This window comes from Rhopalosiphum maidis, chromosome 1 (genome assembly GCF_003676215.2).
Source record: "Rhopalosiphum maidis isolate BTI-1 chromosome 1, ASM367621v3, whole genome shotgun sequence".
Taxonomy (NCBI): domain Eukaryota; kingdom Metazoa; phylum Arthropoda; class Insecta; order Hemiptera; family Aphididae; genus Rhopalosiphum; species Rhopalosiphum maidis.
The window spans coordinates 71,685,487-71,702,098 of NC_040877.1; the positions used below are offsets into that span (position 1 = coordinate 71,685,487).

The 16,612-nt window shown below is 33.3% G+C and overlaps 1 protein-coding gene across 2 annotated transcripts in view; it reads right to left on the reverse strand.

Moving 5' to 3' along the window:
* LOC113549705 (solute carrier family 26 member 10-like) overlaps window positions 1-14,076 on the reverse strand; it is a 77,932-nt gene extending 63,856 nt beyond the window's left edge. The window contains exons 1-3 of one of the 2 annotated variants that reach the window (XM_026951136.1): window positions 13,969-14,076; window positions 4,995-5,096; window positions 4,041-4,091 (exon numbers count right to left, since the gene is read on the reverse strand). The gene's annotated coding sequence lies outside the window, so the exon portion shown is untranslated. Of the gene's footprint in view, window positions 1-2,157; window positions 2,378-4,040; window positions 4,092-4,994; window positions 5,097-13,968 lie in introns of those variants that run through there. The other variant, XM_026951137.1, reaches the window with a different exon arrangement.
* Window positions 14,077-16,612: the final 2,536 nt, after the last annotated feature.

Here is a 16,612-nt window from a genome sequence, read left to right on the forward strand (position 1 = left end):
CTACTCATAAGTTATTACATAAACGCAGGATCAACCTCGTTATGGTTTTTTTTTTCACCCAACGAAAATTTCACTGCGTTTGCCCAAATTGGTGGCTTATGTTGAACAAAATATTATACAATATATACCTATATTATATCATAAAACTCGAAATCCAATTAAAGCAGTGTGTATTTATATATATATATATATTACATAGTATAAATAGCATTAATCTGGTGGACGCGTGGCACCGGAGAAAAGTTTCTTCGCTCCACCAAAAACATAACTTTGCGAATTATTTGGCTTCGTCCAATCCAGGCCAAAGTACCGGTTAAAATAACATAATAATACTGTGTGCCCTAAATAATATATAGATATATAATCACGTATGGATTAGGACTACGCTTTCAAGCTTCGGATTGGGCGTATTTAGGCTACGTAAATATAATATGTGTGTGTGTGCATAGACGCTCGGAAAGCCGTAGAGACCTAATGAGGTTTCCGTACAATACTATGCGACTGTCAAATTTAATTAACGTAATTCGTCGAGAACGCAGCAGCAGCAGCAACAGCAATATTCGGTTGTAGCCGCTAAACCTTTCCGACATTTTTAATACTCAGTCGTCCGAAAAAAAAATAGAATAAAAGAACACCGCTCAAGCTTATACAACAGGATCATTTTTAAAATATGCTACCTACTCGCTTCGTCCATAAATCCGTTAACGCTATTTATTCATAACGTTATTATATAATATTATGTTAATATGTCGTCAAAAATCGCGATGGGGTTGACGAAATGCTAAACAAAATTAGATTAGTTTTGTATTTTTTGATTTTAAAAAAGCCGTTTAATCTTCACATACAAAAGCGACATATTATTAAATCTGTTAAAAAACGGCCGTTTTATAACATAAAATAAATAAATATATTTTTATAAAAATATACCTATATGACTATATAGCATAATCGGAATTTCTAATACAGTCGATGAGGCAGCTACTTAAAAATAAAAATATTAATCTCTTAGTTAATTTTATCCATAAAATGATAATATTGTTATATAATTATTTCAGAGCACAATAAAACGTCTTTGTATGTGTAGAGAGAGAGAGAGAGAGAGAGAGAGAAACAGACAGAAAGAGCGAGAGATTTTGATATTTTATAGCGATTGTTGCTGTTTAATACAATATTCCAAGTAAGTTTAGTATGGAAATAATTTTTACGATCCACATAATTCCTTTTGTAATCTTTTCCCGTCCACTGCGCACGCGCAGTTAAACATGTTGTTGTGTAATTAAAGAAGACATTTTACACGAGAATATATTACACGCCGTGTGTGCTTGTCTTTTCAAAACGGCGTGTGTATACTGTGTATATTTAAGACCGGCTGGTGTTTATTTTGTTATATAGTTCGTTACTGTAGTGCGCGTACATTCAAAAGCGACCTGCAAATCGCGTATTAAACCTAAATATTTTAAGCCAAACGCTCAGTTTCCGTACAAACCTATGACCCACCTACGTTCGTGTTGTTATTAATCAATAAGCACGTATTACGTACGCACGTTAATAAACGATAAACTAAAATTTAAACCATTTTTAAGTGTATAACGCGGTTAATCGATTACGATAGGGATATTGTGCGCATTCGCCAATACGAAATAATATTCCGCATGAAATATTATTGTGATATTATAAATAGTGGTCGTTTCGCATAATATTATATAGGTACATATAAAAATAGACGTTATGGGCGAATCATGTACGTCATAACCGTCGTACACGCGTCGGTCCTCTTTGGACGCGTTTTCGATTCGATCAGAATGAAAAAACAAACGCAAAATAAAAACTATCGACGTACAGTACTGCAATACTATAAAAATATTATAAGTGCAGAGATGGACGAGTCATAGGACGAGGCCACAAAGGTACGGAACTTGGTGTTGCGATATCGTTGTCAGCGAAGGCGAATACATTTCAGACAGGTGTCCGTTACGATTCAATAATAATACATAGTAATGTTAGGTCTGCGCTAATCTCTACTCTATATTAGGTGTGTGAGAGACGTTTTCCGTCGTCGGCGAGAGCGTTCTCCTCTAAAAATCTCCCACTTCAGACCGATGGGCGCAGGGCACAAGGGACGGCATACAACACTGATCTACGTATGTTTTACGTTACCTGTGCGATGTGCGCATAATATTATTTCGTGAGTCGTCGTCACAGGTGGTTGGATTGGCGCGTGCACGCACTCTCCGTCGGCCGAGTCGAGTACGGGTACAGCGCGCGCGACAGCGGCAGTCGAGTGCGGACCGAGATCGTTTATTTGTTTTTACGCCGAGTGCCGATCATGTACACGCCACGCAAGCCGAGCCGTCCGCGGACTGATAACGAACGCGACAGATCGCGAGATGACGGAGAGTGACGGACTGCAATGCGCGCGGGCGACACGCTCCGCCGGCCTATAATAACACTGTATTATCGATGTAAAAATATTGTAAACAACACTGGCGAGATAACGTGATTTTTTTTTTTTTATTTACAATATTATATTATAATGTGTGTATAATATGTGTTATAGCGTTGGGCGTTGCGTTCCGTTGGTCCGCGCCGTCCACGACTCGCTGACCGCGCGAATGGTCGTCGGCTGTGGGTCGTCGTGAAAAACAGAGCGGAAGTCCGCAGCCGGTGTGGCGGAGACGCGCGACAGCGATGATGATGGCGCAATATTGTTTTTAGAAGAGGAATTGTGAGCGTTTCATATAAATTATGACGACGATGTTCTACAATTATGTACGACTATTATTGATATAGATAATAATAATATACGTGCGCAGTCGTAAATTTTCAATTGCAATGTCCGCTGCTGCGTACGATACGTCAGTTATAATCGATTTGTTAAAATCGTATACACATTTCCGAACACAATATATTATGTGTAAGTGTGTGCGTGTGTGGTTGTATGTGTGTAAATATGGTCGGACAATGTTTCTGATGGTTTTAAATTGATATTACTACGACACACACTGGCACACTGCACACACGTTACGAATTATTACAGAAAACTCCGATAAGACTATACATTAAGTATAATATGTATATGTATACAGGCCAATACATTCGACCAGCTACACTCGTTTTACGGTAATCTATAGTCATTATTTTTTCAAAGTTGGCATTGACTAGTTAAAAAGTTAAAGAAAATGAATTTACCTAGTCAATTTTCCAATCAACTCAACGACTTATAATTAATTTTATTAACTGTTAAAATAGCTGTTACTTAGTTTTTCCAGTTAATTTAAAAATAATCCATTAAGTCAAATAGAAATGTTATTGAAAATTTCTTTTTTTAATTATTGATTAAAATTGTTTTAAACATTATAGTAGTTATTGTATAAATAATCATAATTTTAACTTAAAATATTATGTTTCTTGATAAATAATAATACTGTACATAGATAGCATTGATAGCAATACATTTTATGTGATCTACGTATTAATTAAAAAATAGATTCATTTTTCAATGTTTAATTAAGTAGCTAAATTAACTTTTTTTTTATCATATTAACTTTATTACTTTAAACTTTACGAGTTAAATTTATTAGTTTTTTTACTATTCACTTTTAACTTAACGAAATTGTGTTAAATTAACTTAAATTAATATAATGATTTAAATTTTCTTGCTTAACTTTAATTATTATAACACAAACGTGGGGTACCCACTAACCAATGCTTTTTTAAAATATTTAATGCTATTCTTAGACATAGGAATGATATATGGTAGGTATATTTTAAATAGAAATTATAAGAGGCAATTTAAAAACTATTAGAAAACCAAGCACATCACTATGATAGATTTTTAATATATCAGATTTTCGTCATAAAAATCTCAAATTAAAAAAAAAAAATAATTAATACCTATTAGTCGGATTATTGTATAAAATGCACATGAATGCGTAATATGACATTTGTTCGTACCACAACACTGTAATTATTATATAATATTATTGAAAATAGATAAAGAAAAAAAAAAAGAAGTCATGAAAATATTACGCATTACTTACTACTTTTTTTTCCTTAGAAACCAACTCGGTACCGGATAATAATGAGCGAGCCTGGAATAAATAAAAACAATTTCATTGGCCTTAAATTCGCTTTGTTAGAGTGAATGAATGAATATAAAACATTACGTGTATCAGTATACTACGGACGACAACTCTTATGATTATATACGATATGGTTGATATGTTTGTTTTTGTTCACATTATATTATAATATTATGACACGAATCTGATTATTATTATACGTAGGGAGCGTATAAGTAAATAATATATTTTTTTTTCTAGTGGTATCGCCACAAATAATGCATTTAAAGAACAATATCTTAGTATGGCCGTATAAAAATATTTCTATAGATATCTTGTTGAAATCGATCTGGTCGATTGTTCAAAAATGTAGGCACGAATATATTAATTCTAGAAAACAAATCCTATCATATTTTGAAAAATTTGCAAATTATAAATATTTTTTCAATATGTTATACGTATTATCAAAATATATTTTATTTTAGAAAATTCTTCACATGAAAATAATATAATATAATTATATTATTGAAAATTTATGTTTGTTTATCATATCAATACTAACTTATAAGACTATACGCTGAAAGTTAAATAAATGTAGGTGCTGTGATTAATTAATTATTGCTTTGAAATACGATTATATTTCGTAAATAAATTTCTCATAAAATTATATTGATACGTCATGCAGAATTATTATATTATAATTTATCATAAATAATTTATAATTATAATTACGACGAATAAATAAAAATATATTGTACACCAATATATATATATATAACGATTAAGATTTTTTTCTGCAAATTAATAATAATATATATGTTGTTTAGTATCATGTCAAAATATAGTTAAACATTAATTTATGACGTCTAAAATGATTCGAGTTTATTTCGTAAATGTGACTTTTCTTGACTTTTAATTTTAGATCAAGCTTACCTATTTATTTTTATCTGCCCCATCCGTGAATATTAACTGGTTTCCGTGAATATCCATTGTGTGGTACAAGGCACAATTGTTGTTCGTATTGATGTGGAAATACTAAAACAACGCAATAAAACACGAACAAATTATCCCTCTTGTTGAACATTTTCATAAATCGTTTTAACATACAATATATCATCATAATAGAACAGCCAGAGTTTGAGACGAGCTTTTGTTTCTACCCAAATAAACTCTCGTAGATTTTCCATGTATATTTTATGCCAAAATGTAATTATTACATCTGAAAATTAGATTAGTTTGGAAAAACTTGACGGGAATATTGAAACGCACATAGCATATTATGGTTATATTCTTTATTCTTCGAGAAGATAATGGCGGGCTCCACTGAACATACCCGTGTGGGGTGGCCCCAAAATAATAAATTATGTAGATATAGGTATCGTAGGTAGTGCGTATAAAATTATTTATATTATTATATAGTAAGCGCCTTTAAATTCCCGTGTATGTCTTACGAGAAATATTTTCCCTGAATCGAATACCCAAAATGTTTAATATTGACGTCAATAGGCACACCAACATTCACGCATGAAAAAAAACCAGGGTTATGACTTTTGCAAGATTCCGCCGACGACTCGTTCGGGATCTTTTACAGTCTGTTAAGGAGATAACAACGAATTCCAATCAAAGAAGAAGCGGAGAGGATCAGGGAGATGGCAAATCGATAAGGGACTTTGTATTAGTGTGACAGACTTCGTCCGGCTTTTGAAGGGGACTCCCCGGAACGTGAAACCTAGAGTGGTAGCTCAAGCCGGCTTCTAAAAAGGAATTACGTGAAGTCCAGGTTGACGGACAGTGGTCGGCGATCACCCCGAGAAAATACCATAAAGAAAATATTAATAAAAAAATTAGCAAATTATGTAATGCTTAGTACGTCAACTCTTGGTATACATGCTTATACACTGGGGCGGGCAGTCTCCAGTCGTCTACGCGTGTGCTATGATTGCTGTATTTTTTATATTATTTCAATAGACGATGCTGCGTAGGGGCAAGTGTGGTGAAAACATTTTACCCCCGCGTAGCGTGGTTCTCAACTTAAAAAAAAAAATACACAAATATTATTGCGCTGTACGATATTATCACAATATTATTATGTTATGCTGACGTCGACTGCGCGATGGGATTTCGGTTCATTTATCATAATTTTTCAGACACAACTGCCGCTTTTCACATCACATTCACAATATGCATTATTGTTATTATCATCATATTAATAACGCTAGCGGTGTGCCAACTTGGTCTATCGTAGACGCCGATCTTCCGAGTTGGCCCGCAGTAAACCCGGAAGACAAAGAGGTCATATTATTAGATATAAGTCTTTGAAGTCTTATACGCAGGCACAGTTGTAGATAGGTGCACATAAGTAGGCAAATATAATAACGTCATACGGCATAGTTATATTAATACGGTGTTGAGTTCGGTGCGCATTGTTGTTCGCGGTTTTTGTTATTCCGACCGCGCGATCAACGGAGAAATTTGAATACTCCGTTCAGACGACCGAAAACCGACGACAGTTCTCCGCGGCTCGTTCAATTAAAGACGCCTTTTTTACCGTTTCGGTTTTTTTTTTCTCTTCTCCTTTACATCTACCGCGGCGGATTACCATCTCCCCGTACGTTATTATTATAAACTCATTCGCGTCGTGACAAGCGAGCGCGTGTGCGTACGTGTTCGGATTTTGATATCGTCCGCGCGACATCCGAGGTCTCGCCGCCCGTGACGACGGCCCTCCCGTGAAAACCCTCGTCCCCTGTCACGGGAGTATTATAATAATGACGACGACACCGTTGTGTGACGACCGGGGGAAATCGTTTCTACCGTCGGGTAGATCGGCTGCGGCGGGGAAGGAAGGTAGTAGTACGACCGCCGACCAACAGAAACGGCGACCACTGACGACGACGACGACGACGACCGGCAGCGATGACGGTCGTAATAATATAATGATAATATGCTCGTGGGATTCCGTCGCGGTGCGTTAGTTTAATATTATTATTACTATCGCTGTACAACCGGAACGTCGGCGACGCGTAAAGGAAAAATATAATACCGTCTGTCGTCGCGCTCGCAAAAAAAAAAAAATAAAAATAAAGAATAAAACGAAATAAATTTCGAATTGAGTCTGAGAATCGAAAAATTTTGCCAACCGTACACACGTTATTTTATAACGTATAACGTGCATATAACGGCGGGTTACCTATATATATATATATGTATATACGCCAAGAATTTCGTCGCGTGATGCCCGCCGACCGGCGGCACATTTTCACAGCGCGTTCTCCGTTTTATATTTTGTATTATATATACGATATACCTACATAATATATAATATGCGCGCGCGCGCATGTGTGTGTGTGTGTGCGTGCGTTAGCACAATAGGTGATGAATTATACGACCACTGTCCGTATATAATTATTATATGTATAAATATCTCCGGTGCTGATGTATTTCGTCGAGTGGTGTGCGCCGAACGTGTCGCGCGCGTACAACCGAAATATTCGCACTACGGGACGCGCTCCCGAAACGTAGTCGGCGCACAATCCGTTTAAGAGCAAATTCGTGACGGCCGCGATATATCAACTGCCGGGCAGGAGGGTCGGACGGAGTTTCTCGAAAGGCGTATACAGCAGGCAGTGCTCGAGTTGTGAAAGATCAAGCGAAGGATATAAGGACATAACTGCGTTTCCGGTCCAAAAAAATATACCGAACACGCACCCTGGAGTCACCGTTACACTCCCCCACCCACCGAAAAACACTACATTACTTTAAATACTACATTTTTACGTAACATGATATACGAATTATATAATATAATTCATATTATAGTGTTGTAAATGTGCATTATAAATTTGCATACCATATAATAATAATAATAATATGTGTGTAACTATTAATATCTTACGAATATTTCCATTTTTATGGAATAATAATTGTATACACTTTTATTCACTTTTTTATTAAAATTAAAATAAACTTGTTTGATATAGTGGACGCAACCAGTCCGGTGGACCACATATTCTGTCTTATAAATCGGTGTTATGTATAAATTGTGTTTGATCAGCGCGTCAATGTATTATAATATGTAATGCGATAAATTTTGCTATTTCACAATATCGGATTAACGGTGAAAAATAAATTTTAAAATTTTGTTACTTTTGCTTTCAGTTGAACGCCCCGACGATATTTATAATATATAATGATCACTATTATTGTGCCTATATATACACACATAACTACGCTGTTCACGGGAAACGGCGTGAATCATTTATGGTACGGCGCTCGGTCGTCGGTAAACAATAAACGAAAACAAACGTGATCGACGGCATTCGACGATGATCGATATGCAGTGTAAGTATAATAGAACATGCGCCTCCCCTCCCAATTCAGATACGGAGTATTGGAACGATAGTAAAATAAATATTTTTCGGAGAACGATTAATCGTACGATATATAGCGAGTGCTCGATGACGTCCGACGAAATCCGTATTTACGCGCCGGAACTGCGGCCATCTCGTTGAAGATCGAAGTAAGAATATAGGTATACCATAATATGATATCGCATAAAAAATAACCGTGTGCGGTCTTTCGGTTAGAACTATACGGGCGCGTCTAGATAGACGTTTGTTCGGACGGGAAAACGGAGAATACGAGGCGGAAAACGAAATGATTTATCCGAGTGGAACATAATAATATTATATTATTTTCCTGCTAGGTACACTGTATACTGCTGAAGTTATTTCATTGTTTCGGGTAATCGCGTGAAGGGCACACTCACACACAGCGAGTAAAATGACTATTCCCTTGTTCCTCCCTGCAGCGCTATACCACGCAGACGTCGCATTCGTACAACGACAGATATAAATTCTCAGAACGTTACCGTGAGCGCGAAATGAAATTTTAAACGCGAAATATCGTCTCAAACTACTCCATATATATACATACCTACTGGGTTTTTGCGCTGTAGGTTTTTATATACGTCGCGTCGTCAACGAAATGATGGGTTTTATGACGACTGCATTGTTTTGGAGTGCCATTTGTGATCAATTTATTTCGATCTTCTCGAGTATCAAATTTAAACGTTGTACATAATATATCATGTAATAACAATAATATGTATATATTATAGAAAAATGTTGCCGGTTTTACACAGGTAAACCCACTCTAATGTTTAAAAGTTTATTATTATTATTAAATATTATTACTGGATGGCTGCATTCAAACTGACCCTCAAAACTTAAATTTAGGTAAAATTACGTACGAATTTTTATTGGATGCAATCGAGTTGTATGCCTGATTTTTATACAAACAATATTAACGATTCAAATTCGACATATTCTCCAACTCATTTTCTTGAGATGAGTTTACACTATTAATAAATCATAGTTTGTTTAAGTTTAACGACCGGAATTCCAATTTATTCTTCAGTAAAAACAACTTTAAATCATAAGCGACAAACATCGCTAGAAAATATATTGTATCTTACATTAATGGGACATATTACTACATTAGATGATGAAAATTAAAGTAGTATTATATATTATATTATGCTTTATAAGTTAATGTTTAATTAAAGGTTGGCGGATTGCTTCACAAGGGAAAACTTGTTAAAACACGACAGTAAACGTGATACTCTGCCAGTCCTAAGCCTAAAAAATGTATAAATAATAGCTTAAAATACAACTAAATATATATTAAGCTTCTATATAAATTATAGTATATATAATTATTATATTTACATATGTAAAACATTTTAAAATTGATACTCTGTTAAATAAAAATAAATTAACAGACGATATCATGAAAAAGGTAATGAATACTATTAATAAAAATTAGTCAGTCATTACTCGTTAATTATACACACTTGTGAGTTGTTATATTTTTCATGACTTATTATATTCAATGTATAACTGTATAAGTATATTTGCGAGGACGTGATATGGAAGTATTTTGATGGTTTTACCCACTATTTCACCAAGCTCACGCCTAGTTGCAGCTACTTTGAATATCCTAATTCCTGGTTACGGGGTATATGATTACTTCGTTATTAATCGTAATATTTTTTAATTACAATGATTGTTTATTTTATTTTGGGAATATAACATAGATCGGACAATACACAGAGATGAATAAAATTGAACAATGTCAATTTTAAAGTTGGCGTTTTATAAGTTTGTTACGCGTTTTTTTAGTAAAACCAGCGAATTAATAACACGTTTATGGACTTCAATCACTATAATTATAGATTATTTTCTACTTTAGTTTTATAATTATCGAAGAAGACCGGAATACTGTAGAAGCTTGGAGTTTCAGCACAAAATTATTTAACTTATTGCATGATTTCAGTTCGAGTCCGTATCATTTTGACGTACCTATATAAATTATTATACCCAATATAATATATCGTCTAATTAAACTTTGATTTTTTTTTAAATAAATAAATATAAATTAAGAACTTTTGTTGACAAATACACAGCTAGTGTGCAGATATACCTATGCCAAAATATTAGATTTTATAGGTTTGCGACGTATACGCTAATGGTTAGACAAACACTTTGACATTGACGGACCGATATTATTGATAATTCGAGAACGTCGTTTTGTTTTTAAACATTACGCAATCCAGCATCACCGTCGATACTATTATTGAATTTAAAAAACCGTAAAGACTACGCTATACACTGGTGCGCGATAATAGTTATTGCTGTAGGTTTAAACGCAAGACGTCATGTTTTTTAAATAAATAACCAAACGCGGGACAGCTGTGGAAACATTATAGCCGTTAGAAACGCACATGAAACACAAGGAAAACCGGCTGCGTTATACTCGGCATGTTCGCTCGATACACGATTCAAAAACGTCATAAATATAGTGATTAATTACCATCACGACAATAAACGAATTTTGTTGAGTATAAAATAGTGGGTAAACAAAATTCAATACAGAAATCATGTTGATATAAAAAAAAAAAATTTAAATAAAATGTCTTCACGAATTTATTTAACTCGTAATAATAATAATTAAAAAAATTGGACATAAATCAGATTTAATAAGCGAGGGGAGTAATTAAACAGCTTAAGAACGTTCAAAATGTAACTAGGATTTTAATGGTATTTATGCAAGACCCGATACATTATATAAGTTGTTTAAAAATAAAATATATTTGTAATCTTCACACAAACGATTACAACTTATACATAATATATTATAAGTAGAAACCTATATAATAAAATCACATAACAATCATTTAATAATTATTTTAATTATATATAACTATATAAACATTAAATTCAGGTATTTGTGGACTTGATTCCTTTTTTCCATTAGACTGTTTTACTGGTTTTTTTTTTTTGAACTTTTGTTCTAGAATTTGACATTGGACAATATCAACTGACCAATTTATTTAGCAGCTTATTTATATAGTGTATATAGCTATCGCAAAAGTTTTGAAATTGACACAGAAATTAAGGTTTCAAGCGTTTCAACATTAAGCTTAAAATAGCAAGTTTCACTGTTGCCGTTATATGAGAAGATTTTGCGAAACACGAATGGCTTGAATTAAATTTTTACATTTTTTTAATAGCATTTGAACCCGTTAGAACCAATTTATATTATATGTAATAATAATATAAACATAATTTATAACCATTTTTCACAAGCTTAGGACTTTCAAATAATGTTGGCAGTGTTAAGTAATTCAATAATTGTGATTGTAACGTTAAAATAATATTACCTATACATAATACTAATAAGTGCGTTGTCGGGCCTAATCTATACATACCGAATATAGATCTCGCATTACATGAATGGAAAATGTGTGAAAAATGGAAAACTGTACACAAAGAACACAAAAAGGTCCAAACGCGTTCTAATAATATGATCCTATCATTAATTTTTTAATCTGTTGATATGTTTTATCTGTATGTATTTGTCCAAACGTGCTTTTCACATTTATATTAAGTCCTAAAAATAAAATATTTTTTTTTTGTATTCACCTAATATAGGTACATGTGTACAGGGTGATTCAAAATTTATGTTACAGTCATTTTAACACATCGATATTCAAAATAGAGAAAATTTTATGATACGAAAGTTTTTTGGATTTAGAAAAATCTAAAATGATTTGTACATTTTATAATTTTTTTTAATATTTTATAGGGGTTTTGAGGGGTTAACTTTAAATGGAAACCTATTATTTTTCAACAGGCATAATATTATAATGGTTGTAACATCAATTTTGAATAACCCTGTATATATAATAATACATATTACATATGGTTATATTAAGATTTATTACATTATAACGACATTCGGTATCGTTGACTGGACGAAAATCCATCTACCTGTGTTTTATCCTCGGCACGGCGGTTTCGCACTTACAACACCTGACCCACGTCCTATACATATTTTATAGGCACATCCACGGCTTAGTATTCACTTACAATACTCGACCCGCATTTTACCTGGATGCTGTTTACACATAAAAAAGGTCGTATTATTGTAATCGTATTTCACCACGTTAGGAATCAAAAGATCTCATCTTGCCATGATTTTATATTATTATGGTTATTACGGATGAAAAAAAATCATATTACATAGATGGATCATACATAGTATATAACACAATAGTGTTTTGCAATATTCTATTGTTTATTTAATTATTGTTTGTTACATTTAATACAGTGAAGTAATACAAATTAAAATAGTACATAAAAAACTGATCAATTATTATGAATCAAATAAATAAATGTCTATGAAACTCGGACGTTAGTATGATTAAATCTCTTTAGATATCCCACATCGTTTTTTATAGTATTTAGTTGCCAAAATTTCAAAATTAAATAATTCAAAAACTGTTGTAGTGTTGTAATACACAGTTTTTTATTTATTTTAGTCCAAACTATTTTCTCGAGTTTGAATCATTATAATGTCATAATAGCTTAAACAAAATATATAATCTTGCATATTTTATATCGTACAGAAATGTATGTTATTCACGCGAAAGTAATATTAAAAGTACCTAATGTTTTTTACAAAATGATATATATAAACGCATTTTGTACCCGCAGTACAGATATTAACGATGTGATAGTTTTCGTACCACATATTATAATAATATAGCACCGTGATAATTCGATGCCGAATCGTTAGAATTTAAAATATAACATACCTACTATCTCATGCGCCGTAAAAGAATAATAATCTGTTTTTTTTCTCACTATACAGACAGCGAGATAACGATTGTCTCGTGTCGATGTTATACAAATACTAAAATAAATTACAGTGTCACCGTGTGTATTTATAACGTGTACTCAGGTATACACCGTATACGTATATCATTATTGCGAGCTCCGTTATGGTATTGCTCATATATTGTTGAGTACATCATAATGTTATAATATTATACGCTGTACGGTTTCGTATACAGATCTGTGTGCACAGACTCTTCTAAAGTGAATCCGCTGATACGTGTAATATGGTGAGTAGGTATAATTATAATAATAATAATAATAATAACAAAAAAAAAACACGTAACAAAAAATAACAGTTGCAGCCGCAGTTGTCGAAACAAAACGCGTTGCGTTCGTGTTCTCTGCTTGTGGGCTACTATATAGGTACAATGATAATAATAATCAGTGGCGCAACTACCGATGGCGTCGGCGGTGCCATTAAACCGTACCGGGCCGATTGGTTCGATTTTAAATAAACGATTAAATCTGCCGATATATTTGTGCCTTTCCAACTGTGTTTTTTGATAATATGCCTACCAAACGGGTTGCTTAAAAATATTATGTTTTATGACAGGGACGCATTAAAGCACATACGCTCGCACTCTCGCCCATAAACACCTAGTTGCGGCACTGATTATGATATTAGGCATGTATGCGTGTAGTTTGTATATATATATATATATTACCCGGTAAATAAGAAAAAGAACTGAAACGTCTCCGAACCCGCCGACCGCGCTATGATATTACGTGTGCTGAAATGTTTGATGTTCCTCTCCCGCAGCAATGTGGACCACGTGCAGTTGACTGTTCGGTCGTCGTAATCACACTGCCGCTCGTTGCGGGGAGTCGGAAAAGGGATCAATGTTTTATGCGGGGCGTATTATTGTTACCACGGAGGGTCCATGGTAGGTAGACTACGACCAAAATTCATGTGCGTATATACTATATATATATATATATATATGTATGATGTGCAGAGACGTAGTCAGGTTTTTCGTGCTTCGGTGCTAGTTTTCCACCACCCGACCACTCACCCCCAGTCATAAAATATAAACGCCAATTTGCTTACAATAATGTCAGATACACGTTGTTATATAATTAAACGGGAAGCACAAATTGAACAAAGACGATTTTAGTTTATTTTTTAAAAAACATGATCACGGTGCAATTCAATTCGTCGCCACGTATTATGGGTACACGAAACGATATTGATAAGTATAGACTTAAATAATATTTCAGGGCGTTAAGGTCCTCCGAGACGTGTTTTTCACGTTATTTTTTGTCAGTAAGTATGGTTGCAATTGTATGATTGATATGTTTGCCGGAGATATAATATTTTTTTTTAAATCACCCGAACCCCGCTTTAGTCTCCTCTGGATTTGTGGCTGTTGTACTCGGTGTGGTTGGTTAGTCGAAGAAGCTAATCTTCAAGAATTGAATGGCGCGAACGATAATGAAAACACGGACGGCGGACATCGTTTTTATTTGTGACTGCAGATCTTCGGAAAGTATCGTGAATGTTAGTTTGAAGTTTCCTCTCATTGATATGAAACGTAAAGTATGCGTATTCCTATCACTGCTCAACACATTTCAACCTTTGACAAACACAGCAGTGAGAAAAAAAAAAGTGGAAAAAGACGAAATCACATTAGGGTTAACAATATGATATGAATTGTGTAAGCTAACTAATTTGTATACAGCGTTACACCCATGATAAGCTTAATATCAATGGTTTTCACTTTCTATTATACATACGTCTGCGTATATACGTATAAAAGCCTTTTGCTTTGATTGTTTAGATGGTAAGCTTTGGTATATCAGTAAACCGGAATGTTATAACGTTCTTGCCAAACGAAAAACCGCCTTATCATGTTGTTGGATTTAATTAAACAACTTTGTGTATTCGGTCGTGAAATATTAATACTTAATTTTCCACATAAATGCATCTGTTATCATATTTATACAACGTATTTTTGGTATCACAAAATCGAATTACATTGGCTCATACATTTTAAAATAAATATTATAACTATATAACTAGTTTAGGTACACACTAAATGTACGTGCCGATTTTACACAGTCTATATTTTATGCCAAAAACCGTGATAATTCTTATATTATTTTCACGAATTCCGAAGTTCAGATTCTTGCAATAGGAATTCCAAATAATATATACATCGGAAATCAAATTTACTAAATGTGAAAAAATCTAAACATCTATTTTTTTAAAAACAAAATCAAAAAGGACTTAAGTTTTAAAATAATTCAGTTGTAAATATAATCGACTAGTTTGTATCAAAATATCCTGAAAAATAAAATTAGCCACTTCCAGCAAATTCTAATTAAAAAAAAAAATAATATATGTTATGAATGCTGGTCACTATAATTGTTATGTTTGTTATGAAAACTCGAATTAAAATTATTGATTATAGGTGGCCAGCTTCACAGAAATTATTATTTTATCTGTGTAAATGATAAAGCTCGTAAAAAAATAACTTCACCCCTTTTAAAAATAAACTCATTAAGCCTCACTAATGTTTGCTCGTGCGCAGGTCCATGTCCCAGTCTCCAAACCTTAGTCACGATACTCTGTTTCCCGCCGCAGATTAAAATGGCATTATAATAAATATATATAAATCGACGATCGTTCAAATGTTTAGATTTCAGTATTCGCTAATTTCACACGCGCTCGGATTAACGCTGGAATAATGCTTACACACCATCCATACATATTATTCGCATGGCTCAACACTAGAACCCACCGAGTGCGGAGGACGTGTGGCGTATCACGCGTACTGCAATCTGCAGTGCTGTGCGCATTATCTAGATAATTGTATCTAAACATAATTTATTTAAATAATAATATTTATATTCTTATCTTATCTAGATAAAAATAATCCTAAGCGTCTATTTATGTGTATATTTAAACAAAATTTATATCATGGATAAATTATTTAGATAATCTATTTGTGACAAGATCTTCAATATTATTTATTTTATTTTGTTAAGGGGGGAGTATTTTTCTAATTTATTACTTGTAACATATTTATTTGGATTTATTTGTATGTTATTTGAGTTCTTTTATGTGTTTTATTGTTCATTCTCAATTGTTCTCAGTTTGTACAATACAGCAGTAAGTTGTGTGTAATAGTAGCGTAGTGATAAAAAAAAATATAATGTATTCTAAATAACTCAATATAATGGTAATTTGTGCTTCTAATGTTATTCCAAATCCTTTCCTGTCCATCTATATTGAACATAAGTCAGAAACTCAAAAAAGTTGTTTTTCAGATTACTAGTCAACCCATTGATTCTTGTTTAACTGGTTAA